The sequence below is a fragment of the Lissotriton helveticus genome, chromosome 1_1 (genome assembly GCF_964261635.1).
Source record: "Lissotriton helveticus chromosome 1_1, aLisHel1.1, whole genome shotgun sequence".
Taxonomy (NCBI): Eukaryota; Metazoa; Chordata; class Amphibia; order Caudata; family Salamandridae; genus Lissotriton; species Lissotriton helveticus.
In genome coordinates this window covers 1,381,428,595-1,381,455,407 of record NC_136057.1, presented here as the reverse complement: position 1 = coordinate 1,381,455,407, position 26,813 = coordinate 1,381,428,595, and the positions used below count along the sequence as shown (strand labels likewise).

General features: G+C 43.2%; 1 long non-coding RNA gene across 5 annotated transcripts in view; it reads right to left on the bottom strand.

Moving 5' to 3' along the window:
- The window catches only part of LOC144825091 (uncharacterized), a 1,621,997-nt gene that overhangs the window by 809,088 nt on the left and 786,096 nt on the right, over nt 1-26,813 (bottom strand). For 2 of the 5 annotated variants that reach the window (XR_013609281.1, XR_013609269.1), the window contains one exon: nt 4,602-4,793. The exons of the other annotated variants lie outside the window; for them this stretch is intronic. This is a non-coding gene — a long non-coding RNA (uncharacterized LOC144825091). Of the gene's footprint in view, nt 1-4,601; nt 4,794-26,813 lie in introns of those variants that run through there. 5 annotated transcript variants of the gene reach the window in all.

The window sequence follows — 26,813 nt, the reverse complement described above, 5'->3', positions numbered from 1 at the left end:
TATATATATATATATATATATATATATATATATATATAATTTCCTTCACACAGGGATGTGAAATTCAATGAAGATAACAGAATGTTGTTAAAAATGATTCAAATATGTCTGACCAATAATTATTTTTTATTTAACAAAGTAGTGTACCAGCAATCTCGGGGCGTGGCTATGGGGGCGTGTTTCTCCCCTAGCTATGCATGTTTACATGTAGGCTGGTGGGAGGAACACGTCCTATGGCACGCCATTGGAGAGAGGTTTAAGGATAACATCGTTAAGTGGTGGCGTTTTATCAATGACATCTGTGTAGTGTGGCAGGGATCTGTTGTATGTGCACAAAGTTTTGTTAATGCCATTAATGATAACAGTTTAAATTTGGAGTTTACAGCTACTATCAGTAGAGAAAAAAATAGAATTCCTAGATGTAGAGTTATATATTCAGGAGAACACCATACATACTAAACTACATAGGAAAATAACTGCCGGGAATTCTACACTACATGCTAGTAGTAACCACCCCAGACAGCAAGTGAGGAGCATCCCCTATGGGGAATTTGTAAGGGTAAAGAGAATTTGCAACAATGAAAGTGATCTTAAAAAATTGTTTGGATGAGTCTGTACAGAGATTTTTAGCACGAGGCTACAACAAGACAGATTTACAGACAGCGTTATCCAAGATAAATACTACACAACATGCTATGGCTACCATACAAGATGACGGAGATACTACATCCAATGCACGCAGGGACTCCATATTTGAGAAGGCGCCAGTAAGACTTATAACTACATACAGTTGTCATGAAAAATTGGTCAGACGTATTATTACTAAGAACTGGCCCATTTTAAAGTCTTACATTACTATTGCCCCTGAACTAGAAGATCTACCGGTCATTACGTATAGAAGGGCACCCTCTATGAGGGATGCTCTAGTCACATCTAGTCCAGAAGTACAGGACAAGGGTAATTGGCTCTCGAGTAGATCAGGTTTCTTCAAGTGCAGTTCCTGTAGGGCGTGTAAATTTGGAGTCAATAAATCTGAATTCTTGGATGCTGTTTCCTCAGTTCCCTACAAAATTAAAGGACCGTTCACATGCAAAACCGATTATGCTGTCTATGTCTTGGAATGCACATGTCACTTGAAATACATAGGCAGCACCAAGCTCCAGGTTTTTAATCGCATTTTACAGCACTTACATGCTATTGTTAATTCTGACCCCAGTTACCCGGTGGCACAGGTTTTAAATCAGTGCATCAAAATAACCTTAAAGATCTTAGTTATTTTGTATTAGATGCTGTCCCCAAAAATATCAGAGGTGGTAACAGGGAGAAAAAATTGCGACAACTGGAAAGTCAATATATCTTGCAACTGTATACCAAAATGCCGAACGGTTTAATTACAGGGGAAGATTTATACAACGTTTTGTGAATCATGATTTTCTATCTATGCTGCTATTCTCTTTGATCATATCAACAAGTTTGTGGACTTGTGTTTTAATCATGTGTGAGGAGTTTTTATTGGGATTTTGTGCTGTACTTTTACTGGATTTTAACTGGTTTTACTAGCTTTCTGGTTTTACTGGTTTTTGTCTGGTGTCTGTGGAGCGGGAAGTTCCGGTGATTGTTGGTTGCACATGAGTTTAACATATCATGGTCTATATACTGAACATGTGGTATTGGCATCTATTATGGGACCTTGTGATACTAATTTATGCTAGTCCCAGTAGGGATGTGACTTGAATATGTCTTCCTGTTTGCACATATTTATGGAACTATCAATTACGTTGTATATATTAATTTATGTACAGTTTCTTTTGATCAAACATTGCATGTTGCACTTTATAATGAATTGCCTTCCGGCTCTGTACTAATTTGCACTAAGCACTTTAGAGTATAATGGATATTGGTAATATCGACGTCCTGTCCACTCGCGTCATGATTTTTAATCATTTTTGTTTCATTTTGAGAATATTGGCAAGCTATTCATGTAGTTAATGATAGAGTTGCATTTAATTTATCACTTTTTGATGCACTTTTTTTCATTATTTTTTGTAAAAACACTATTAAGCACATAGCACTCAGCACTTTGCTCATTTATGACAGATTATATATTATAAAATGAAGTTGTTTTCAAAATAATTGAGGATTCTATCTGAAGAAATATACTTTTATGAAAGTGGGCACTTGCCCAATATTTCTAATACGTATTTATACATCGAGGTTTATCCTATTTGATTCTTTTGATAAATGAGTTTAACCGGATTTTTTCAAACATGGTTTAAGACAATTACACTTGTATGTTATTTATTATAATATTGTTTGTTTAATGTGGTTTCTGATTTCTCATCATCACCCTACAACAGTAGTCTATTGTCCAACTCCATGTAATATGTGGGAAGAGCAATTGTTGAGCAAAACAATATTTAAACACTTGGTTTGTTGGAGCATGTCATGTGATCAAGACCGGGGTTCCCGGTCGAAACGCGTCATGCTGTTGGAGAAATAAAGCACTGAAAGAAACTTACCCGCTGTATGGTGGTCCTTTCCTGGTCGCGCTGTTTGGAGAAAACGCTTTTCTATCGGGATTGTGCTCAAGATATGTACATATATATATGTATCCAAATCGTCGCTTTTGACTGCCCTCGTGAGCAAGGAGACGAAAAGTAGACCCAGGTATTAGTGCCAATCAAGGATTCTTTATTTGTAGACCAGCCAGTATATATATATATATATATATATATATATATATATATATATATATATATACACATATATATATTTACGGCTCAACTCTCTTCCTCATCCAACTTTTGTCAAGGAAGAAAGGACTCCCTGGGGCCGTTTCTGTTAATTTTATTCAACAGCAAACTCGCACAACAAAAACAGACATGTTTCAGTAACAACCTTTTTCTATGTTTACCGAAGTGCAGAAATGCCATGATTTTTAAACACCCTACTTCCAGCATGGACATAAAGAAGGGACTGTCATGAAATCGCGGCGTCCCTAACATTCAGTGCAACCTGTAGCGCCATCTTGAAATGTCGACATTGTATTTTGAAACGTTTCATACTGTCACTTGCGGCCCTCTGAAACTCACTATCTTCTGAGCTGTTCCTCTTAATCCTGAGTAGTTCCACGTAGGGGATGCTCCTCTCCAGGTTAGTAGGATGGCTACTAGAGGCTTGCAGGACAGAATTCCCTGCAGTTACCTTTCGATAAAGCCTGGTCTTAAGCTGCCCTTCCTCTACATAGATGTTCAGATCTAAGTAGTTCATTGATACAGCGCTCACATCTCCAGAGAACTCAGATGAGGAGGAGAGTTGAGCGGTAATTGCTATGCTGGAGCACCCCCGCGTTTAGAAGCACCCGCCTGCGAGTGCACAACGTTGGTGCTTGGGAGCTGATATATCTGATATATATACATATATATATATATATATATATATATATATATATATATATACACACACACATATATATATATATATATATATATATATATATATATATATATATATATATATATATATATATATATATATATACTTGGACAGAATAGGAGTCGTCATTAATATTCTCTCATTTCTTGAAGAGACTTATGTAAATATCTATAATTAAAAACTCAGAGAGAAGCTATTCCTCAAATAATTCAGATAAACTAACCTAAGGAGTAAATAACTGGTATAAGAAAATAGTATTAAAAATTAGATAAATGTTATACATGGTGTGTCCCTACTAATTGTTGCCATATGTTTTATAGGTATCATGCTAATGAGAACGATAGCAGAGTTGCAAGACTAAGAAGTATACGCAGCCTGATTGAGGAGCCTCTCTCTTTTCTCCCATTCCCCTTTGCGAATGCCAGGGACGGATTTTTATTTCGGTCCTGGGTATGAGTGCAGGGGACTGAGCACCTCTGTTCTGCTCCTAAGGAAAGATTTACCAGGTATCTTGACAGATTGAAGTGCCTCCCTATTTAGGGGCTAATTTCCTCCTGAGCAGAATGGCAGACGGACTCGATCTGATAGCTCTAACTACAATTTTAGAAGGCATGCAAGAACAATAATAAAACTACTGAGAATGTTTCTACGGAAGAACCAATGCAAATTGGTTCAATTTGAGGACCTCTATCAAAGAAAGAAAAAGAGAAGCGGAGAATAAATCAATTATGTCTGTATTGTGGGGGTTCCGGGCATTTTGTCAAGGAATGTCCGAAAATAACCAAAATTGGGCAAGGCAAGGTCCATCAGTAACGGGAGTTGCCTTGATGGTAGCTAATAGTTAGACAACTCCAACCATGCAATATGTTGCCAATACCTTGCAGTCGGAGTCACCTCATCTAGTGGTATTGTTTACAGCTAAATTTCGGAATGTAGAAATATCAGGGGTCTCGGTTCTCGGTCATGATTGACTCCAGTGCCATAGGCAATTTTTGTGATATAAAATATGCAAAGAATTGGAGTTCAATTTGTGAAGAAAAGAGTTTTAGAAGCAGTAAGACAGTTTGACAGCACAAATCTCTTCGCCGGTCCAATCCCTCATGAGACAGAATCTATTTTTCTGAAAGGAGTAAACGGTCATTAAGAACAAATTATCTTTAATCTCATTGATGCATCACAATTCCAATTGATTTTGGGCTTGCCTTAGCTCACAGAGCATAAACCAAGAATTGATTGGAGTCAAAGAACAGTGATAATGGATTCCGCACATTGCAAAGAAAATTGTTTTGGAAACATGCAGAAAATCCAAGATAGTCTTCTCCAGTCTGTTTGACCACCATGCCAGCAACCATCTGTACCTTGGAGACAAAGGAAATTCTGAATGAATACCAAGACTTGGCCAGAGTGTTTGATAAGAAGAAAGCAGAGAAATTACCACCCCACAGACCATACAATCATAACATAGATCTGGAACCAGGAGCAGTCTTACCTTGCAGTCATACATATGCCCTAAATGCAGCGGAGAATCAATATTTAAAGGAATATCTGGGTGAATATTTGGCCAATGGGTTTATATGCCCTTCTCAGTCTCCAGTCTCTTCACCTTTGTTTTTCATCCCTTAGAAGACTGAAGATCTCCGCACTTGCATTGACTATAGAGCGATTAACCAAGTGACCATCAAAAATCGTTATCCACTCCCCTTAGTGTATGTGCTCTTAGACCAAGTAAAGGATGCCAAGATGCATACAAAATTGGACCTAAGAGGAGCATATCATTTAATTCAGGTAGCCCAGCGTCATGAGTGGAAAACTGCATTTTGGACGCGGTTTGGACTATTTGAATACCAAGTGATGCCCTATGAGCTTTGTAATGCTCCAGCTGTGTTTTAGCACTTCGTGAATTATGTATTGTAGGAGTTTTTGGATAGAATAGCTGTGGTGTACATTGATGACATCCTGATTTTCTCTTAGAGCGATAAAGAACATGTATCCCATATTAGATCAATTTTAAAGAAATTATTTTAACACAATCTTATATGTGATATTGGAGAAATGTGCTTTTCATGTGAAGCACGTGGAGTTCTTGGGGTTCATTTTATCACCAAATGGAATTTGCATTGATCCTGCCAAGGTGAAAGCAGTTCAAAATTGGCCTCCCCAAGAAGTGTAAAAGAAATCCAAAGTTTCCTGGGATTTGCAAATTTCTACCAAAGATTCATTTCCAATTTCTTCCAAAAGATTAGTCCCATCACTCGTCTGCTGAAGAAAGGATTCAAGTTTGAATGGGCCCAAGATTCAGATTTAGCCTTTCAATTCCTTAAGAACTCTTTCATATCAGCTCTAATTTTATTACATCTGAATCCTGATGAGCCTCATTACATGGAAGCAGATCCCAGAGACATGTCAGCACCAGACAATTGCACCCAGTGGCGTTTTATTCGGCAAAGCTTACTCTCCCTGAAATAAATTATTACGTAGCCAATAAAGAACTATTGGCTGTCAAAGAAGCTTTTCTTGAATGGAGACATTATTTATTGGGTGCACCACAAAAAGTGACAGTCTACACTAAACACCGAAATTCTTAAAATCTGCACAAACTCTGTCGGCAACACAATTGTGCTGATCACTGTATTTTGCAAAATTTTATTTTGTAATCACATATCGACCAGGGGTAACAAATGGAAAAGCAGATGCCTTATCCAGAATTGATGCAGAGTTCTCAGAGTCAATCCCCGAGGAGAAGCCAATAATCCCAAGGGAAAAACTTGCATTAGCATTTCACTACGCTCACCTATCTGCTGAAATTCAAGGGAACCTAACAAGAAAATAAATATTGAACTGGTCAAAAGAAGTTCCTGGGAGAGAAATTAAAGATGGTCTGCCCTATCATTAAGGAAAATTGTATGTAACAATCACTGCCTTGCGTGAAAAGGTTCTGCAAGGTTGTCAAGATGACCAACTGGCTGGTCTTAAAATAATCCAGAAAATGTAAGAATTATTTAAAAGTGACTTTTGGTGGCCTAAAATGGAGGCTCAGATAAGACATTATGTGTCAACTTGTGAGATATGTTTAAAGGGAAAGCCACATCAATCTGCACCACATGGGTTGTTGTTACCTTTACCAACTGCACCACACCCATGGCACACAGTTTCCATGGATCTTAGAGTGGACCTACCTCCTAGCCAAGGTCATAATACGGTCATGGTATTTGTAGACACCTTCTCCAAGATGGCTAATTTTCTTCCCTTGAAAAGGGTTCCTAGTGCATCTCAAGTAGCAAGATTGTTTACACATCACATAGTGAGAGTACATGGAAGTCCCAACATTTTGATTTCTGATCAGGGCTCCCAGTTTGTCTCCCATTTCTGGAAGGCCTTCACTAAAAGCTTGGGAATTGACTCTTGTTTTTCAACCAGCTATCACCCAGAGACAGATGAGCAAACTGAGGGAGGCAATCAAGAGTTTGAACAGTACTTACAACTTTATCTTTTGGGTCAGGGAAAAGAATGGATTGACTTAGCGTGGGCTGCAGAATTTGCCTGTGATAATGCTACACATAGCTCCACAGGTTTCACCCCTTTTTATCTAAACTTTGGTAGACATTCAAATTTAATAATGGGACAAGAATAAGAGACCGTTCCAGCAGCTAAAGAATTTGTGAGGGAAGTACTAAAGTCATACTTAAAAGCTAGAGAGAACTTAGCAATAGGAATCAATCCTACAAAAGTCAGTCCGATAAAAAGAGAAGAGAAAGCCCCACTCTTAAAAGAGGAGACAAGGTTTGGCTCTCCACTCGCCATTTACATTTGAAAGAAAATCGCAAATTCCAGCCAAGATTTGTGGGTCCTTTTAAAGTGGATCGAATGATAAATTCAGGTGGCTGTGAAAATTAAATTGCCTTCCTATCTAAAGATACTCCCTGTTTTTCATGTCTCATTGATAAACAAAAGCCCTCCTGTCTTAAAATGTAATACTCCCCGGGCTTCAGTCTTAGTAACTCTGCAGAGGAGTTTGAAGTACATCAGATTCTAGAATCTAAATTTAAAAAAAGGAACCTATTTTAACTAATTGACTGGAAGGGCTTTGGTCCAGATGAAAGATCATTGGAACCTAGTTCAAATGTACATGCCCAAAAACTAGTACTAGTTTTTCATAAAACGTATCCTATCTAAACAAACCTAAGATGAGGGACAGTTTTTTGAGAGGGGTACTGTCAGGAATTCGGTAGACTGTAAAATCATCACCACTGACAGAAGATAACAAAGGGCTAGATACCTTCTTGCACGACGATATCCTTTCAGGAAAATAATTTGCCTATGCAGCAAGCTTCAGTTCTGTGTTTTCCTGAAGAGTGAACAAGGAAAGCCTCGTAAGAAACCATGGTGGAGAAACTAATGTTAGCGTGGTCTAGTAGCTGGGACAGAAACAAGAGTTGGCGCGTGTGTGCGCAAAGCACCCCGCACTTCAACGGAAGCCCTCGGAGCATCCAGCAATGTTTCTCCAGTACGCATGAGGAAAAGATTTCCTGTCAGAGTAACTATTGAAAACTAGAGTCTTCATCCTGAGCAGAATTATAACGTCAGAGCTGAGTCAATCTAACGTTTATGGTCATGAGTAGTGTCTCGTAAAATTCCAGTCAGTCAAGCTGACTCTTGAGTTGGTGAGTAGTGGCTTGGTGCCTCACATTGAGAATAAACTGGGGAACTTTTGAACGATACAGTGAAGCTTAGTAAACTACACACTGTGAACTTGTATGAATTGCAGAGTCTTCCGACTGAGTGTAAGACACACCTTGTGAAAAAACGGTAGAACTCTTGAACAATGCAGTGAAGCTCAGTCAACTTTACTCAGTGAACTCATATGAACTACAGAGTCTTCGGACTGAGAATAAGACATTGAGAAAGGTCAATTGAGAAGGAACAATAGCCAGAGAAACAACTTCACACTATATTTATATATATATATATATATATATATATATATATATATATATATATATATATTATATATATATATATCAAGTCAGGAAACCTTCGCTGTTCGGCGGCAGTAAGACACGAACACAATTCTTTCCAGGTAGCCTTTTAATTTTGCAGATTAAAGGCGATCTTCACTCTACACGTTTCGGGTAATAACCCTTGTTCACGAGTGTTTGTGTAACTATGGTGACAGGTTTAAATAATCATGTGACAGCTTGTGCACAAAACAATATAGAAAACAGACTTCCGCTGTTGTGTATAACGAAAAAACATGTGACATAACTGTTTTTTGGTTTGGGGGATTCCTATGAGAGTTCGAGGACATAAGTTTGTGTCACATGGCCCACTGGGGCAGAACGCTGTGATTTTTATTGAAAGGAGTGAACCCACTGGGGCGAGATAACTCTTTGCCAAGCAATGTCAAAAATTTGAAGACATATGGGTATGTTACAAGGCCCACTGGGGCATAATACACAGCAAAGTAGAACTCCGATCTGAGGAGGCCGTGTAAATCATTTCATTAATATTTTCTGTTAAACCTCATACCAATCAGCTGTAAGAAATCTCACTTATTTATTATGAAGCTGCACTAATGTAATTTAACGAACTGCAACTTAAACATGTGTTTATGAAATCTATGTTTTTTCGTTATACACAACAGCAGAAGTCTGTTTTCTATATTGTTTTGTGCACAAGCTGTCACATGATTATTTCAACCTGTCACCATAGTTACACAAACACTCGTGAACAAGGGTTATTACCCGAAACGTGTAGGGTGAAGATCGCCTTTAATCTGCAATATTAAAAGGCTACCTGGAAAGAATTGTGTTCGTGTCTTACTGCCGCCGAAAAGTGAAGGTTTCCTGACTTGATTTTGAAGGTTCGCCACCTTTTTTTTCCTAAATTTATTTATCAACTTTTCATTGATCATACAACACAAACATAGCTTGTCCATAGCAAATCCGCATATACCAAGTGAGTATCATTCAATTAATTTTAACAAAACAAGGCCAGAGAGTACAGTGATTCCAGTAGGGAGTAGAGTACCACATGCAATACAATATCACTGAGGGCAGTCCGCCTGCAACATATCATCTGGCTCGATCATCACAGGACATAGTAGTAACAATCTGGCATCACCATCATCCCCAACTGTATATTATATGGTTACAATTCGCCCTCAGTGCTAACCTCACAGCATGTTAATAAATATTCCCGTAGGGGGGAAGGTTCGCCACCTTACACGAACCGCTGCCGAAAGAGGCTGGAACATGGCGCTGCGCAGCGGCTGCTGAGTGCAAAGATTTTTTGATAGATATATATATATATATATATATATATATATATATATATATATATATATATATATTATCGCTCCTGTATTGCCACCGTCCTGGCAAGAATCAGGTACGGACCACAGCGTGCTTTGGTTGCTTAAAGTGCGTTTATTGCAAAGTTATCCGCTTTCATATATTGTGGCAAATGCCCAGCATTAGGCGTTTCGACAGTGAAACACTGTCTTGATCACAAATTCACACCATATATCAGACGAATCCTGTCATTTGCCACCGGAGGATTTAATTATCTAAAGCACAAAAACTACGAGTCCCAGAACTCAAATGGAATCTCCCACCAGGGGGTGTGTCATCTGGGAACTCTTTAAAAATTAAGTGATTTGTTTCCTGCTTTTTCCACAGCTTTTTCCACTTCCTGACATCGCTTGTTGCCCATGATCAAGGCGCAAGAGCGATGAAACGCGTGGGGCTACTGAAATTTCGAAAAAAACAACAAGTGATGGACTGAATGTGGATCAATGTCACACACTCCCCCAGTCAAAAGATCTGGGCCCAAATCCATCGTTTTTTTGCACTCCACACCACCCTGGGTCAGATAATGGCTTTATGCAAATCAGCTCTGACCCTGTTGCCCCATGGGAACAGTCCAGTCTGAACTACAACAGCCATATCTTTCCCAGACCGGAATCAAGCATCCGAGGACCGGACCGGTTTCGAGGTAACACCTCTCTTCAGCCCGGCTAGCTTGACTCCAAGTGGTGTGGAGTGCCTGGGACCCACGTCTGGGCATCCCCAGCGCACTTAGGGCGGCAATTGCAAAAAACAACAAGTGATGGACTGAATGTGGATCAATGTCACACACTCCCCCAGTCAAAAGATCTGGGCCCAAATCCATCGTTTTTTTGCACTCCACACCACCCTGGGTCAGATAATGGCTTTATGCAAATCAGCTCTGACCCTGTTGCCCCATGGGAACAGTCCAGTCCGAACTACAACAGCCATATCTTTCCCAGACCGGAATCAAGCATCCGAGGACCGGACCGGTTTCGAGGTAACACCTCTCTTCAGCCCGGCTAGCTTGACTCCAAGTGGTGTGGAGTGCCTGGGACCCACGTCTGGGCATCCCCAGCGCACTTAGGGCGGCAATTGCAAAAAACAACAAGTGATGGACTGAATGTGGATCAATGTCACACACTCCCCCAGTCAAAAGATCTGGGCCCAAATCCATCGTTTTTTTGCACTCCACACCACCCTGGGTCAGATAATGGCTTTATGCAAATCAGCTCTGACCCTGTTGCCCCATGGGAACAGTCCAGTCCGAACTACAACAGCCATATCTTTCCCATACCGGAATCAAGCATCCGAGGACCGGACCGGTTTCGAGGTAACACCTCTCTTCAGCCCGGCTAGCTTGACTCCAAGTGGTGTGGAGTGCCTGGGACCCACGTCTGGGCATCCCCAGCGCACTTAGGGCGGCAATTGCAAAAAACAACAAGTGATGGACTGAATGTGGATCAATGTCACACACTCCCCCAGTCAAAAGATCTGGGCCCAAATCCATCGTTTTTTTGCACTCCACACCACCCTGGGTCAGATAATGGCTTTATGCAAATCAGCTCTGACCCTGTTGCCCCATGGGAACAGTCCAGTCCGAACTACAACAGCCATATCTTTCCCAGACCGGAATCAAGCATCCGAGGACCGGACCGGTTTCGAGGTAACACCTCTCTTCAGCCCGGCTAGCTTGACTCCAAGTGGTGTGGAGTGCCTGGGACCCACGTCTGGGCATCCCCAGCGCACTTAGGGCGGCAATTGCAAAAAACAACAAGTGATGGACTGAATGTGGATCAATGTCACACACTCCCCCAATCAAAAGATCTGGGCCCAAATCCATCGTTTTTTTGCACTCCACACCACCCTGGGTCAGATAATGGCTTTATGCAAATCAGCTCTGACCCTGTTGCCCCATGGGAACAGTCCAGTCCGAACTACAACAGCCATATCTTTCCCAGACCGGAATCAAGCATCCGAGGACCGGACCGGTTTCGAGGTAACACCTCTCTTCAGCCCGGCTAGCTTGACTCCAAGTGGTGTGGAGTGCCTGGGACCCACGTCTGGGCATCCCCAGCGCACTTAGGGCGGCAATTGCAAAAAACAACAAGTGATGGACTGAATGTGGATCAATGTCACACACTCCCCCAGTCAAAAGATCTGGGCCCAAATCCATCGTTTTTTTGCACTCCACACCACCCTGGGTCAGATAATGGCTTTATGCAAATCAGCTCTGACCCTGTTGCCCCATGGGAACAGTCCAGTCCGAACTACAACAGCCATATCTTTCCCAGACCGGAATCAAGCATCCGAGGACCGGACCGGTTTCGAGGTAACACCTCTCTTCAGCCCGGCTAGCTTGACTCCAAGTGGTGTGGAGTGCCTGGGACCCACGTCTGGGCATCCCCAGCGCACTTAGGGCGGCAATTGCAAAAAACAACAAGTGATGGACTGAATGTGGATCAATGTCACACACTCCCCCAGTCAAAAGATCTGGGCCCAAATCCATCGTTTTTTTGCACTCCACACCACCCTGGGTCAGATAATGGCTTTATGCAAATCAGCTCTGACCCTGTTGCCCCATGGGAACAGTCCAGTCCGAACTACAACAGCCATATCTTTCCCAGACCGGAATCAAGCATCCGAGGACCGGACCGGTTTCGAGGTAACACCTCTCTTCAGCCCGGCTAGCTTGACTCCAAGTGGTGTGGAGTGCCTGGGACCCACGTCTGGGCATCCCCAGCGCACTTAGGGCGGCAATTGCAAAAAACAACAAGTGATGGACTGAATGTGGATCAATGTCACACACTCCCCCAGTCAAAAGATCTGGGCCCAAATCCATCGTTTTTTTGCACTCCACACCACCCTGGGTCAGATAATGGCTTTATGCAAATCAGCTCTGACCCTGTTGCCCCATGGGAACAGTCCAGTCCGAACTACAACAGCCATATCTTTCCCAGACCGGAATCAAGCATCCGAGGACCGGACCGGTTTCGAGGTAACACCTCTCTTCAGCCCGGCTAGCTTGACTCCAAGTGGTGTGGAGTGCCTGGGACCCACGTCTGGGCATCCCCAGCGCACTTAGGGCGGCAATTGCAAAAAACAACAAGTGATGGACTGAATGTGGATCAATGTCACACACTCCCCCAGTCAAAAGATCTGGGCCCAAATCCATCGTTTTTTTGCACTCCACACCACCCTGGGTCAGATAATGGCTTTATGCAAATCAGCTCTGACCCTGTTGCCCCATGGGAACAGTCCAGTCCGAACTACAACAGCCATATCTTTCCCAGACCGGAATCAAGCATCCGAGGACCGGACCGGTTTCGAGGTAACACCTCTCTTCAGCCCGGCTAGCTTGACTCCAAGTGGTGTGGAGTGCCTGGGACCCACGTCTGGGCATCCCCAGCGCACTTAGGGCGGCAATTGCAAAAAACAACAAGTGATGGACTGAATGTGGATCAATGTCACACACTCCCCCAGTCAAAAGATCTGGGCCCAAATCCATCGTTTTTTTGCACTCCACACCACCCTGGGTCAGATAATGGCTTTATGCAAATCAGCTCTGACCCTGTTGCCCCATGGGAACAGTCCAGTCCGAACTACAACAGCCATATCTTTCCCAGACCGGAATCAAGCATCCGAGGACCGGACCGGTTTCGAGGTAACACCTCTCTTCAGCCCGGCTAGCTTGACTCCAAGTGGTGTGGAGTGCCTGGGACCCACGTCTGGGCATCCCCAGCGCACTTAGGGCGGCAATTGCAAAAAAACCATTGCCATTGTCTAACCCAGGGTGGTGTGGAGTGGAAAAACGATGGATTTGGGCCCAGATCTTTTGACTGGGGTGAATGTGTGACATTGATCCACATTCTGTCCATCATTGTTGTTTTTGCAGTAACCGCTCTAAGTGTACTGGGGATGCTCAGACGTGAGTCCCAGGCACTCCACACCACTGGAGGCAAGCTAGCCGGGCTGATGAGAGGTGTTACCTCGAAACCGGGCCGGTCCTCGGATGCTTGTTTCCGTTCTGGGAAGGACATGGCTTTTGTAGTTCGGACTGGACTGTTCCCATGGGGCAACAGGGTCAGAGCTGATTTGCATATCGCCATTGTCTAACCCAGGGTGGTGTGGAGTGGAAAAACGATGGATTTGGGCCCAGATCTTTTGACTGGGGTGAATGTGTGACATTGATCCACATTCTGTCCATCATTGTTGTTTTTGCAGTAACCGCTTTAAGTGTACTGGGGATGCTCAGACGTGAGTCCCAGGCACTCCACACCACTGGAGGCAAGCTAGCCGGGCTGATGAGAGGTGTTACCTCGAAACCGGGCCGGTCCTCGGATGCTTGTTTCCGTTCTGGGAAGGACATGGCTTTTGTAGTTCGGACTGGACTGTTCCCATGGGGCAACAGGGTCAGAGCTGATTTGCATATCGCCATTGTCTAACCCAGGGTGGTGTGGAGTGGAAAAACGATGGATTTGGGCCCAGATCTTTTGACTGGGGTGAATGTGTGACATTGATCCACATTCTGTCCATCATTGTTGTTTTTGCAGTAACCGCTCTAAGTGTACTGGGGATGCTCAGACGTGAGTCCCAGGCACTCCACACCACTGGAGGCAAGCTAGCCGGGCTGATGAGAGGTGTTACCTCGAAACCGGGCCGGTCCTCGGATGCTTGTTTCCGTTCTGGGAAGGACATGGCTTTTGTAGTTCGGACTGGACTGTTCCCATGGGGCAACAGGGTCAGAGCTGATTTGCATATCGCCATTGTCTAACCCAGGGTGGTGTGGAGTGGAAAAACGATGGATTTGGGCCCAGATCTTTTGACTGGGGTGAATGTGTGACATTGATCCACATTCTGTCCATCATTGTTGTTTTTGCAGTAACCGCTCTAAGTGTACTGGGGATGCTCAGACGTGAGTCCCAGGCACTCCACACCACTGGAGGCAAGCTAGCCGGGCTGATGAGAGGTGTTACCTCGAAACCGGGCCGGTCCTCGGATGCTTGTTTCCGTTCTGGGAAGGACATGGCTTTTGTAATTCGGACTGGACTGTTCCCATGGGGCAACAGGGTCAGAGCTGATTTGCATATCGCCATTGTCTAACCCAGGGTGGTGTGGAGTGGAAAAACGATGGATTTGGGCCCAGATCTTTTGACTGGGGTGAATGTGTGACATTGATCCACATTCTGTCCATCATTGTTGTTTTTGCAGTAACCGCTCTAAGTGTACTGGGGATGCTCAGACGTGAGTCCCAGGCACTCCACACCACTGGAGGCAAGCTAGCCGGGCTGATGAGAGGTGTTACCTCGAAACCGGGCCGGTCCTCGGATGCTTGTTTCCGTTCTGGGAAGGACATGGCTTTTGTAGTTCGGACTGGACTGTTCCCATGGGGCAACAGGGTCAGAGCTGATTTGCATATCGCCATTGTCTAACCCAGGGTGGTGTGGAGTGGAAAAACGATGGATTTGGGCCCAGATCTTTTGACTGGGGTGAATGTGTGACATTGATCCACATTCTGTCCATCATTGTTGTTTTTGCAGTAACCGCTCTAAGTGTACTGGGGATGCTCAGACGTGAGTCCCAGGCACTCCACACCACTGGAGGCAAGCTAGCCGGGCTGATGAGAGGTGTTACCTCGAAACCGGGCCGGTCCTCGTATGCTTGTTTCCGTTCTGGGAAGGACATGGCTTTTGTAGTTCGGACTGGACTGTTCCCATGGGGCAACAGGGTCAGAGCTGATTTGCATATCGCCATTGTCTAACCCAGGGTGGTGTGGAGTGGAAAAACGATGGATTTGGGCCCAGATCTTTTGACTGGGGTGAATGTGTGACATTGATCCACATTCTGTCCATCATTGTTGTTTTTGCAGTAACCGCTCTAAGTGTACTGGGGATGCTCAGACGTGAGTCCCAGGCACTCCACACCACTGGAGGCAAGCTAGCCGGGCTGATGAGAGGTGTTACCTCGAAACCGGGCCGGTCCTCGGATGCTTGTTTCCGTTCTGGGAAGGACATGGCTTTTGTAGTTCGGACTGGACTGTTCCCATGGGGCAACAGGGTCAGAGCTGATTTGCATATCGCCATTGTCTAACCCAGGGTGGTGTGGAGTGGAAAAACGATGGATTTGGGCCCAGATCTTTTGACTGGGGTGAATGTGTGACATTGATCCACATTCTGTCCATCATTGTTGTTTTTGCAGTAACCGCTCTAAGTGTACTGGGGATGCTCAGACGTGAGTCCCAGGCACTCCACACCACTGGAGGCAAGCTAGCCGGGCTGATGAGAGGTGTTACCTCGAAACCGGGCCGGTCCTCGGATGCTTGTTTCCGTTCTGGGAAGGACATGGCTTTTGTAGTTCGGACTGGACTGTTCCCATGGGGCAACAGGGTCAGAGCTGATTTGCATATCGCCATTGTCTAACCCAGGGTGGTGTGGAGTGGAAAAACGATGGATTTGGGCCCAGATCTTTTGACTGGGGTGAATGTGTGACATTGATCCACATTCTGTCCATCATTGTTGTTTTTGCAGTAACCCCCCTACTGAAATTTCGAAAGCACAATGATGTCCTGTAATCAATAATAAAGAATGCTGTGGCAAATGACAGGATTCCTCTGCTTCTCAAATGCGTTCTCACCGGGGGCACACCTTCTGTTTGAATATATATATATATATATATATATATATATACATACATATATATATACACAACAACTGCAATCGCGGGTCTCGTTTGCCTCTTGATGGCAGCGGGCTCTGAGCGGGGTCGCGACCCCCTTGTAAATTCCGCTCTGATTCCTTCTGGTTTTTTTCCTTGCCAATCGTGTAAGGCCTGTAAAACCAGCCCTAAACGTAAGGAGATGATTCTATCTGAAAATCAGGACCCGTTCATTATAACTCAACACCTCACATGTAAATCAGACCATTGTATTTATGCCTTAAGTTGCCCTTGCCCGCTGGTATATATAGGAAGCACTATACATCCAGTCAAAAAAGAATATTACAACACACTAGAGCGATCATCAATGATGATAGACAATATCCCGTGGCGCGGCACTTTAAAGAAGCACATGGACAAAATGTAAGTCTTTTGCAGTACTGTGCATTAGCTAGAGTCCCAAAATCTGAACGAGGAGGCAATCGTGTAAAAGAATTGAGACGTCTTGAGTCCAAGATTATCATCAAATATGACACGGGATACCCAAGAGGTCTAAACAAAGATGAGGAGATGTGGGTCCATTTGGGATAGTTCTTAATTGAATATGATAAGATTGTTGACTTTGTAAACGACAATAATCTGCAGTGTATATACATCTAAAAAGATTGAAGCTATGTTTTTAACAATTTTATGTACATTGATTGCATTTTATCATTATTATTTTGTAGGAGACAAAATTGTCAAAAGCTTAGGCGAAGAACTGGCACTTTAAAATATATCGACAATGGTCAAGAAAATGCACAGAAAACTAATGTAGAATGATTTCTGCAATGATCACGAGCCCATTGGGCAGAATTGTGTGCTATGGATTTTACGTGAAGTTATCATGTTATATTGACTTAATGGCAATAATTAAACATCATTCTCTGAGAGAGCTCACTTGGGCTGTATTGACATAAATGTTAAAAAAAATGATTTATCGATATGCAGTGTCTTTAAATCTGAATACTGTGGCAGAAATACATTTTCTATTCATGGGATTATCTGATGTTTATCAAGCCGGAATAATGATTGCACTGTATAGAGCAACGCTGGTTATATAAGTTGTAATACGTTTTTTAAATAACTTTATTGAAACTTCTTTACTTATACCATTGTCATATTGTTTGCAAGCAACCATTACAAAATGGCTGCCAAAGTCAGGAGATAGTGACAAGTAGTCCTACTTCACTTTTTATGATTTCTTTTTGCACTATATGTAAAGCGATGTTTTGAACAGCTCTTTGAACCGTGACCAAGGTGCTCGGCACTGAAACGCATCGGGCATGTTATTTGCTTGTACGTTTAAATAAATTTCACGCTGCAAAAGGAACTTCTGGGCTCGAGCGATTTGTTCTATATCGAAGGAATCAGAGCGGAATATATATATATACACATACATATATATATATATATTTCTCCGGGGTACCGGAATCATCAGAGTCCCCCTGGCTGTTCGGGACTTCGGCGGTGTAGGGGTTATAAAAAGCCTCACGCTGGGTGAGGTGATGATGTCAGCCTTGCTCCCGCCCACAGCAATCCCGGAAACAACAGGGTGAAGCGGTTAGGGACAATTGGAGACGGCGAGATTCTACACACATGGGTCAAGAAGGACGCCCCATGGTATTAATGCTTACCCGCTCCACGCAAGAACTTTGACCAGAAAACAAACATGCACAATGCATGCTGGGACTGGTAGGCGTTCGCCTCAATTGTGACCTACCTGAAGCTGAATGTGTGAGGTATATTCCTTTAAGGAGCGGGGCTCAGAGCAACCTATCAGGTGGGGGCAGGTATTTTACCTTAGAAGCATGACCCACCCTGAATCATTTTACCCCTGGCGCTGAAGAAGGCAGACAACGTGCCGAAATGCATTCGCCCTTTGGGGGCTTTTGGGACTGTTACTCGCCTGTGTTGGAGAATTAAAGCTGTCTTCCATGAGTGCCCTGCTGTTGGTCTCTTCACTGGGTCTTTTGATGTGGTGTGGAATTGGATATATATATATATATATATTCACTGAAAAAAACATAGGTTATAGACCATATATAGTTAGGAATTAGCATTTAAAAAACCTTATTTTACTCACACAAAACCATTGAAATTCCATATATAGTTAGTTGCACTAACTATATATCGCGCACCCGCAATCCACTGCTGATCATGTCACATATTACATCATTCATGACATGGTCAGTGACATCACTGATGACATCACTGATGACATCACTGATGACAACATCCAGTGACTGTATGTTTCTGTAAAGTTAAAATATGTCTTACATATTGAAGAATGAGTGGATGTATAAGTGTCTGGATGAAGGATTTAGTAGGTGCGTGACTGACTGTATGAGTGAGTGATTAAATGTGTCTCACTGAATGCATGGGTTAGTGACTAAACTGTCTTAATTTGTGCATCATTATGTCTGTTGTGATGTAAACTGCTGCATGTGTTGATCATTAGCTATACGAGAGGCTATATGTGTTATTAATTGGTTGCCCAAGTATTTCTATGGGAGATTGAGTTTGTGTGGGGGTGGCTGGAAGGTGTGTGACTCTGTGCATAGATGTGTGAGCAGTTTATTCACTAGGTGTATGAGTTCAAGAGTGCATGTGGAAACAGCTACATGGGCAGTTGACTGTGTGCATGAGTGTATTGATGAGTGAATGGATATCTCAATGCTACATGTCATAGTAAGTACATATGTAAAACACAGTACATGTGAGAGTTGGCATATATAAATAACTGTGCATGAGAGCCACTGAATGAGTGAGTGGTTGTATCGATCATTGTGAACTTGTATCAGGGATTGTATAAGAGAGTAAATATGTGTTAGTATATGTTTCAATAAGTAAGGTGTGTATAACTGTATAGTTGAAGAAATGGAGGTGAGATTGTTTCTTTGCATGACTGACTGGGTGTGTGAGTAACTCCATGGATGAGTGGCAGTGTGTGAGTGTCTGTATACACTGAGTGTATCTAAGGTTATATTAGAGTCTGAAGAGGTTTATCGTATTAGCACAAGAATGATGTCAAATGAGACGTCATCAGTGATGTCATCAGTGATGTCATTTGAGATGTCATCAGTGATGTCATCAGTGATGTCACTGACCATGTCATGAATGATGTAATATGTGACATGATCAGCAGTGGATTGCGGGTGCGCGATATATAGTTAGTGCACCTAACTATATATGGAATTTCAATGGTTTTGTGTGAGTAAAATAAGGTTTTTTAAATGCTAATTCCTAACTATATATGGTCTATAACCTATGGTTTTTTCAGTGAATTTTCAAGGTTTTGTAAATGCTAATTCCTAACTATATATGGTCTATAACCTATGGTTTTTTCAGTGAATTTCAATGGTTTTTTAATAGCAAATATCATAAGCTGTCGAATGTCAAGTACGTGGTAAGTAAAAACATTTTCGTGTTTATGCACACTGATCTGCTTTGAATGCTGCCCCCCACCCCTCATTTCTATTAGGAGTACTCTCTCTTTGCAGATAGTGAAGGGTAGTTAACGCAGGCCTTTGCCCCCGTTGTAATCCGTCGTGCCTGCTTCTCTCTCCATTTGATTGATTGTTCTCTTTGGTTCATTCTCTATTTACAAACAAGCACAGAGTCGCAATACTCTGTTTAGTCTTTGCAGATAGCGAAAAATCGTGTAAAAAAACAAAAGGAATCGAGCAAAATCAGTAGGCCACTAATGGGATCTCTTTTTGACCTCCCTAAAATAGAAACATTAGGAACAACCTGTTGATAATACCAATGTGTATGTACATAAGCGGCGTTCATTTGTGTTCACAGTACCCCTTGTTGATTGTTTGAATCGACCATTGAATTGTTCGAAGTTGGTTCTCTTAAGAATCTTCTCTGCCTGCAAACGAGGAAGAATAGGAATATTCTCTCTCCCTTTGCAGATAGTGAAGGGTAGGTAACGCAAACCTTTAACACGTCGGGCCTATTTCGTTCCTCATTGATTGATTGTTTCCCCAAACATTGACTGTTTGGGAATTGGTTCTTTTTGGAGGTATTCCCTGTTTGCAAATATACGTAGGAAAATCTTTGCAAATAGTGAAAGGGTACGTAATGCGGACCTTTCTCCCCCGTTGTAATCTGTCATGCCTATCTACTCCCCACTGATTGATGCACCTGTTTCACCCGGACCATTTACTAGAGATACGTCATCTGGCCCGACCAGAGAGCACCCCTAGTGAAAAGGACATATGCAATAATAACGAAGTGATCACTGTATCCTGTTAACAGAAACTTTAGCATGAAACAACCTGGAAAGAAAAGAATAGGAAAACGAAAATCAGTAGGCCACTGATGAACATGAACTTTTATTAAACAACGAAGAAAGAAACGATAACATAACGTAATGATAAAACCTATTAATGTCCTAGAAACAAGAAAACGTTAGAAATATGCCAGTGGTGAGAGACCAGAAAAACAGTAAGAGAAACCAAATCACCCCTCGCTGTCCCACCGCCTGCCACGCCAAAAAAATCGATAGACTAGGGAAAATGCAAGTCAGTAGAACATCCGCCCCCACTCTGGAAACTTCCAAGGTGGGGCAGGGTTGCGGCTACGCCCAGCCGGGAGCAGCCCATATAAGGCGGGTCCTGCTGCCACGCCTCGGCCAGGAGATCCTAACGTAGGGTGTAGCCGGAGGAGAGGCCGAGGCCAGCGGGACCCGGCCAGGGGATTGCCTTTACAACGCTGAAGAGTTGCAGGGGGGGAATGTCTCCTCGACCCTCCCCTCTCTCTCCCAGTCCGGCCGCGGTGGCCCTTGAGAGTTTCAGGTAGTCCCGCCACATGCTCTTCCGGTCCGGCCACCAACGGTCGGGGGGCCGAGGCCGACGCGATCCGGCTGCAGCCGATAAACCAAGGAACCCGTTCATGGGGCCAGAGCCAGGGGCGTCCGGCCGACATCCACCGGAAGCCCGGCCCAAAGACGGACGGGACATTTTTTCTTTTCTCCTTCGTAATAGCAGCGGCAACACGCCAGGCACCACTTCTTTCTTCAAAAATGGCTTTGACAACACTGGGAGGGATGTCTTGCGCATGCATCCGACCCCCCCCCCGTCCTCATCGCCACCGGCCATAACAAATGTCAAGCGGGGCGCCGTGGGGTGCACTGGGAGGGAGAGACGGTGCGAACAGGCCTCTCCCGCCTCCTCAGGTGAAGGCTTCCCAGCTGCACCCTCAGCGCTCCAGGCGCCCCGAAAAGGGTTCGTCCACTGTGGCGATGCTGCAACGTCTCGCCCGGCAGGGTGGAGCCCGTCCGCTCATGTGACCCCGCGATCGCCGGTAGCTGCCGAACTCTCAAAATGGCGATCGACCTGGCAAGAGCGGGCCCAGCATGAAGAAATGGCCCGGTCACTGGTTGACTCCACCACCGTAGTCCTCCACGACCTTGAAGATTCTACAGGAGCCGCGGGAGTCTCCGACCCCCGAAGGGGAATGACTGCCATGATCGCCCGTGGAGTGACAAAACTGTATCCGCGGGACGTCGGCGCTCCCATGCTGGCGCCAGCCTCACTTTGAATTACTAGAATCCTGCAGACCTCAGTTCCGGTGAAAGCACAGTGTGACCCGGTAGGAAAAATTGTTGCACCCCCTCCCCTTTTGAAGTGATAGTTCAAACCACCGATCCTTTCCTTTGCCCTTTTAACGGAACTTTGGACTGCCTCCCCCTCTTTTACATTTTCTAGAGAAAACAAAACATTAACCACTACATTACCATAGCAGTTGACACCAGAACTGTTTTCAAATTGAAAACCAACAACATCTTCAACAGAATCCTTTTTGTTTCTGCTGTGACCCTGCTACAGCACAGGCATTGTCCCCAGCAGTAATTCTGCAATGCCGGTAAGAATAGCTGTGGTGCCTACTGGACTCACTCACCCCCGCGGCGCCCCACGCCGTTATTTGCTGGGCGGCAACTTACTAGACATCACTTTCGTGCCATCTAGATTTCAGCGCGTTCTGCTGCCTTGGAACTATTCGCACAACAGACTGCTACTGACGACCCACCCCCAGGCAACATCTTCTGAATTTTCATAAATTGAAAGAACTAGTAACATGTCCTCATCAGGAATTCAAAAGAAATTGCCACGGTCTCTTCGTTGTTTAAATGTTTTTACTGTTTTTGTTTTGTTGTATATATTTATATGTTATTAAAGTTTTATATTCCTACTACTTTGTTGGAGTGCTATATATTTTTAATGTGACACATAATTGTAAAAACTTTGATGTACAAAGAGTCATTCCTAGAATCTTCCGCTTCAGGCTCGGTCCCCTCCCCAATCACAATACAGGATGGTTTTCAGATAGTAGGAACACGTGTGGTGTGACGGATCTCATCGGGTGTGGGCCTTGATCTACTATAACTCCTTTGAAGAGGGGTGATTCTTTACAGCTGGAGCCATAAACTACATCTGCAGGGCTAGCTGATAGCCTGGACAATCGGACACAGAGGAAGAGGAGTGTCAGAGGGTGCGGTAGTGAATAGGGCGAAAGGGAGGTGTCGGGCGGGCACAGAGTGCGATTCTCAGGGAAGAACAGCGCAGATGGGGGGAGGTTTATTGCCCATGCATAAGACAGAGAGCGGGGGTGACCAGTGCCTGGGGAAGATGCTTGCGAGGGTGGGGAGCCATGCTACGAATCGACAGCGTGCAGAGAGTGGGTCTGGTCAAGGCATCTAAAATGGCTGCCGTGCACGACAAAAGTGTGGCATTTCAAAAAAGGCAAGATGGCGCAAACAATGTTTTTCAACACTTCCTCATTTCCTTCGAATCGAACGTTAACAGACGTTGGTGCATATTACCAAAGTTAAGCGATATTTATCGCTAACGATGCTTACCAACGAATTTTTTACCGCTAAGCATCGTCAGAAATTATCGAAGATAAACCTTGCTATTATCAAGGTTTATCGCAAATGCGATAAAAAACGGCCGCAATGCATGAATATCGCTAAAAAGTCAGCGATATTCATGCATTACCGAGCTAATGCTCTTAGCCATGTTATCCACCTCCCATTGGATAACATGGCTAAGAACTGCTCAGGGCAGGTGTTACTTTTTGGAGATATTCGCGCTTAGCGCGAATATCTCCAAAAGTTGGTAATAGGAGATATATATCTTGCATGTTGTAATGCAAATTATTGTGGTATATGGAACTCATACCATAATCTCTCAGGAAAGCAGAAACTGATCCTTTTGGGACCGCCTGAGAAGGCCTAGGGGGTGAGGGGTACTCTACTTTGCCCCCTTTTCACGTTCCGAACTATTTTATTTTACTCTCTTCTGTAATTACACAAAATAGCAGCGATAAGATGCATCAGAGACACACAGTGAGAGAAAGGAGGCCGGAGATGAAGAAGAGATGTCAAATACACATTGGAGATAATATAGTGGGAGAAGGGAAGTAAATATGAGTAAACTTACCATGTAACATAAAAGTGTTGCACTCTATACTATAAGTCTCATTTTATACTACAATCACTTCGCTACAACCTCATAAATTAAAAATAAAAATGAATAATGTCTCAAACAATTTTTGATTTCTAAATATAAATTTATTCTTCAGAATTTTCTAAATTTGAAAGAACTAGTAACATGTCCTCATCAGCAATTTCCTCTTCAATCATCTCATCTGGAATCTCCTCATTAAAAGTCTGCAATGATGATTCTTGTAACTCTATGGTCTCCAAACATTCGATAAATTCGCCATCAACAGATTGATCAAAAAAATCATTCAAGTCATCTCCTCCTTGTGACAATATTTCATTATTGGTGCTGTCAATTTCAATCAATGTAGTGGAATCATTCAAGTCATCTCCTCCTTGTGACAATATTTCATTATTGGTGCTCTCAATTTCAATCAATGTAGTGGAATCATTCAAGTCATCTCCTCGTGACAATATTTCATTATTGGTGCTCTCAATTTCAATCAATGTAGTGGAATCATTCAAGTCATCTCCTCCTTGTGACAATATTTCATTATTGTTGCTGTCAATTTCAATCAATCTAATGAAATCATACAAGTCATCTCCTCCTTGTGACAATATTTCATTATTGGTGCTCTCAATTTCAATCAATGTAGTGGACAATGCAAAAGAAATTGCCACGGTCTCTTCATTGTGAGCCATTTTATTTTGAAATTGCTTGCTGTAAATTGCAGAAAAAAATAATCACTTTCATTTATCGTTTTTAGTAATACATAATATAAAACTAACTTTATCAAGTATTTAGTATAACAGAAGGACTGCAAATAAATAACAGAAAACATTTTTCAAATTATCTTCAAGTGTACAACATAGTTCCCCTTACAAATTAACAACTCACCTTTTTAAAAGTAGGAGAAGTGTTAGTACTGTGTAAATCAAACACCAGAAATTCACCACCAAAAATTCCTCACAAATGTACCTCAGACAGTAGTATCACAAAATGGCTGTGGTTTCCTCTCATTTGAGATATATACATAACCAATTAACTTTCATCACACACAAATACAAAACCAAAGTAACATTTTAATTGGTTCTAAATTTCAACACTTTCAAATGTGTTTTCCCCATGCAATTTTCCATAGGACATTTACATACGTTTACAGCCTGAATGGCTGAACGGAATTACACCAAACTTGGCAAAATGGTACATCAAACCTAAGAGGTCAGGAAGGATCTACTATGCCCCCTTATGGTCATTTGCCCCTTCGCTTTGGCCTCCTCTTGTCTCTCGATCCTACCGAGAGACAAGATGGCGGCCGCTACGGACTGTTTGTAATGTTGACAGACGCCGGAGAACCAATCAGCTTCGCAAAGCTCCGTAACGCGAAAAGTACGCGAAGCGGAGCGCTGTTACAGATATATATCTTTTTTTGAACGTTAATTTCTCAAAATCCACTGGAGCACATATATTGAGACCTAGCAAAGGCACATCGGGCTACCAGTCCCTAATATTTTGCCAAGTTTCGTGCAAATCCATTCAGCCGTTCGATTATTGACATTTAGATACGTCTACAGCCTGAATGGCTGAACGGAATTACACCAAACTTGGCAAAATGGTACATCAAACCTAGGGGGTCAGCGAGAATCTACTATGCCCCCTTATGGTCATTTGCCCCTTCGCTTTGGCCTCCTCTTGTCTCTCGATCCTACCGAGAGACAAGATGGCGGCCGCTACGGACTGTTTGGAATGTTTACAGACGCCGGAGAACCAATCAGCTTCGCTTCACAAAGCTCCGTTGCGCGAAAAGTACGCGAACTGGAGCGCTGCCCGGTCCGCTGTTACAGATATATATCTTTTTTTAAACGTTAATTTCTCAAAATCCACTGGAGCACATATATTGAGACCTACAAAAGGCACATCGGGCTACCAGTCCCTACAATTTTGCCAAGTTTCGTGCAAATCCATTCAGCCGTTCGGGCTAAAAGTGAGGCCAACCGCCCTATGGAAAACTCAATGTTAAAAACACGTTTTGGTACCCCCCTTTTTTCTCGACCCCCCCTGGACGAATCCCCCCCCAATTTTCAGGGGCTGCTCAGAAACAAAATGTGCAATTTTCCTGAAAATTTCAGCCAATTCCGTCCACAAACGCCAAAGTTATTAGACATAGAATTTTCAAAAATCCCATAGAGAAAAAATCCTAACTATATATACCTACTGGCGACCGCCAGTAGGTAATATATATATATATATATTTTCACGATTGATCCTGTCGCAGAGGGAACTCCACAGGTTGGTGCTGGGTTCGGGACCAGGACCGGATCCCGTGAATTATTTTTCACGAACAGAAGACCAGCACTCCGCACTTCGGAATTAAATTAAAGGTTTATTGCAGACACTGTTAGAAGCCTACGCGTTTCGAACCAGATGGTTCCTTTTCACGGCAGTGTTCACAGTAGTCCTACTTCACTTACAATTATATAGTTTTTTAATGCTTATCCTAGTGCATTATGGGACATGCAGTTTGGCATTCATTATGCATTGTTATCTACATTTTTGACATGTTTGCATTGTTTAACGTTTACATGTGTTTCAATGTTGGGCTAAGTGCCCAATGTTCAACTTTGTTGCACGGGGAAAAGGTGTCATGGCAGTGTACTGAACTGCACAGGCAATTACATTGTTCATTCTCGTTAGGGCCATGTGGTCATCAGTTGGGCTGTACAGTCTGATACTGTTTCCTCGGGCTGAGTGCCCTTAACACTGCCATATCTACAGACACTTAGGTGTGCATATGCATTGATTTCAGAAAGCAAATTGTTCTTTGCAATGGTTGTTTAATAGTGGCAAATAGGTGTTTTCTTGTTTCAGATCTCCTTTTTGGCAATTTATTCAGAGATGGAAATAA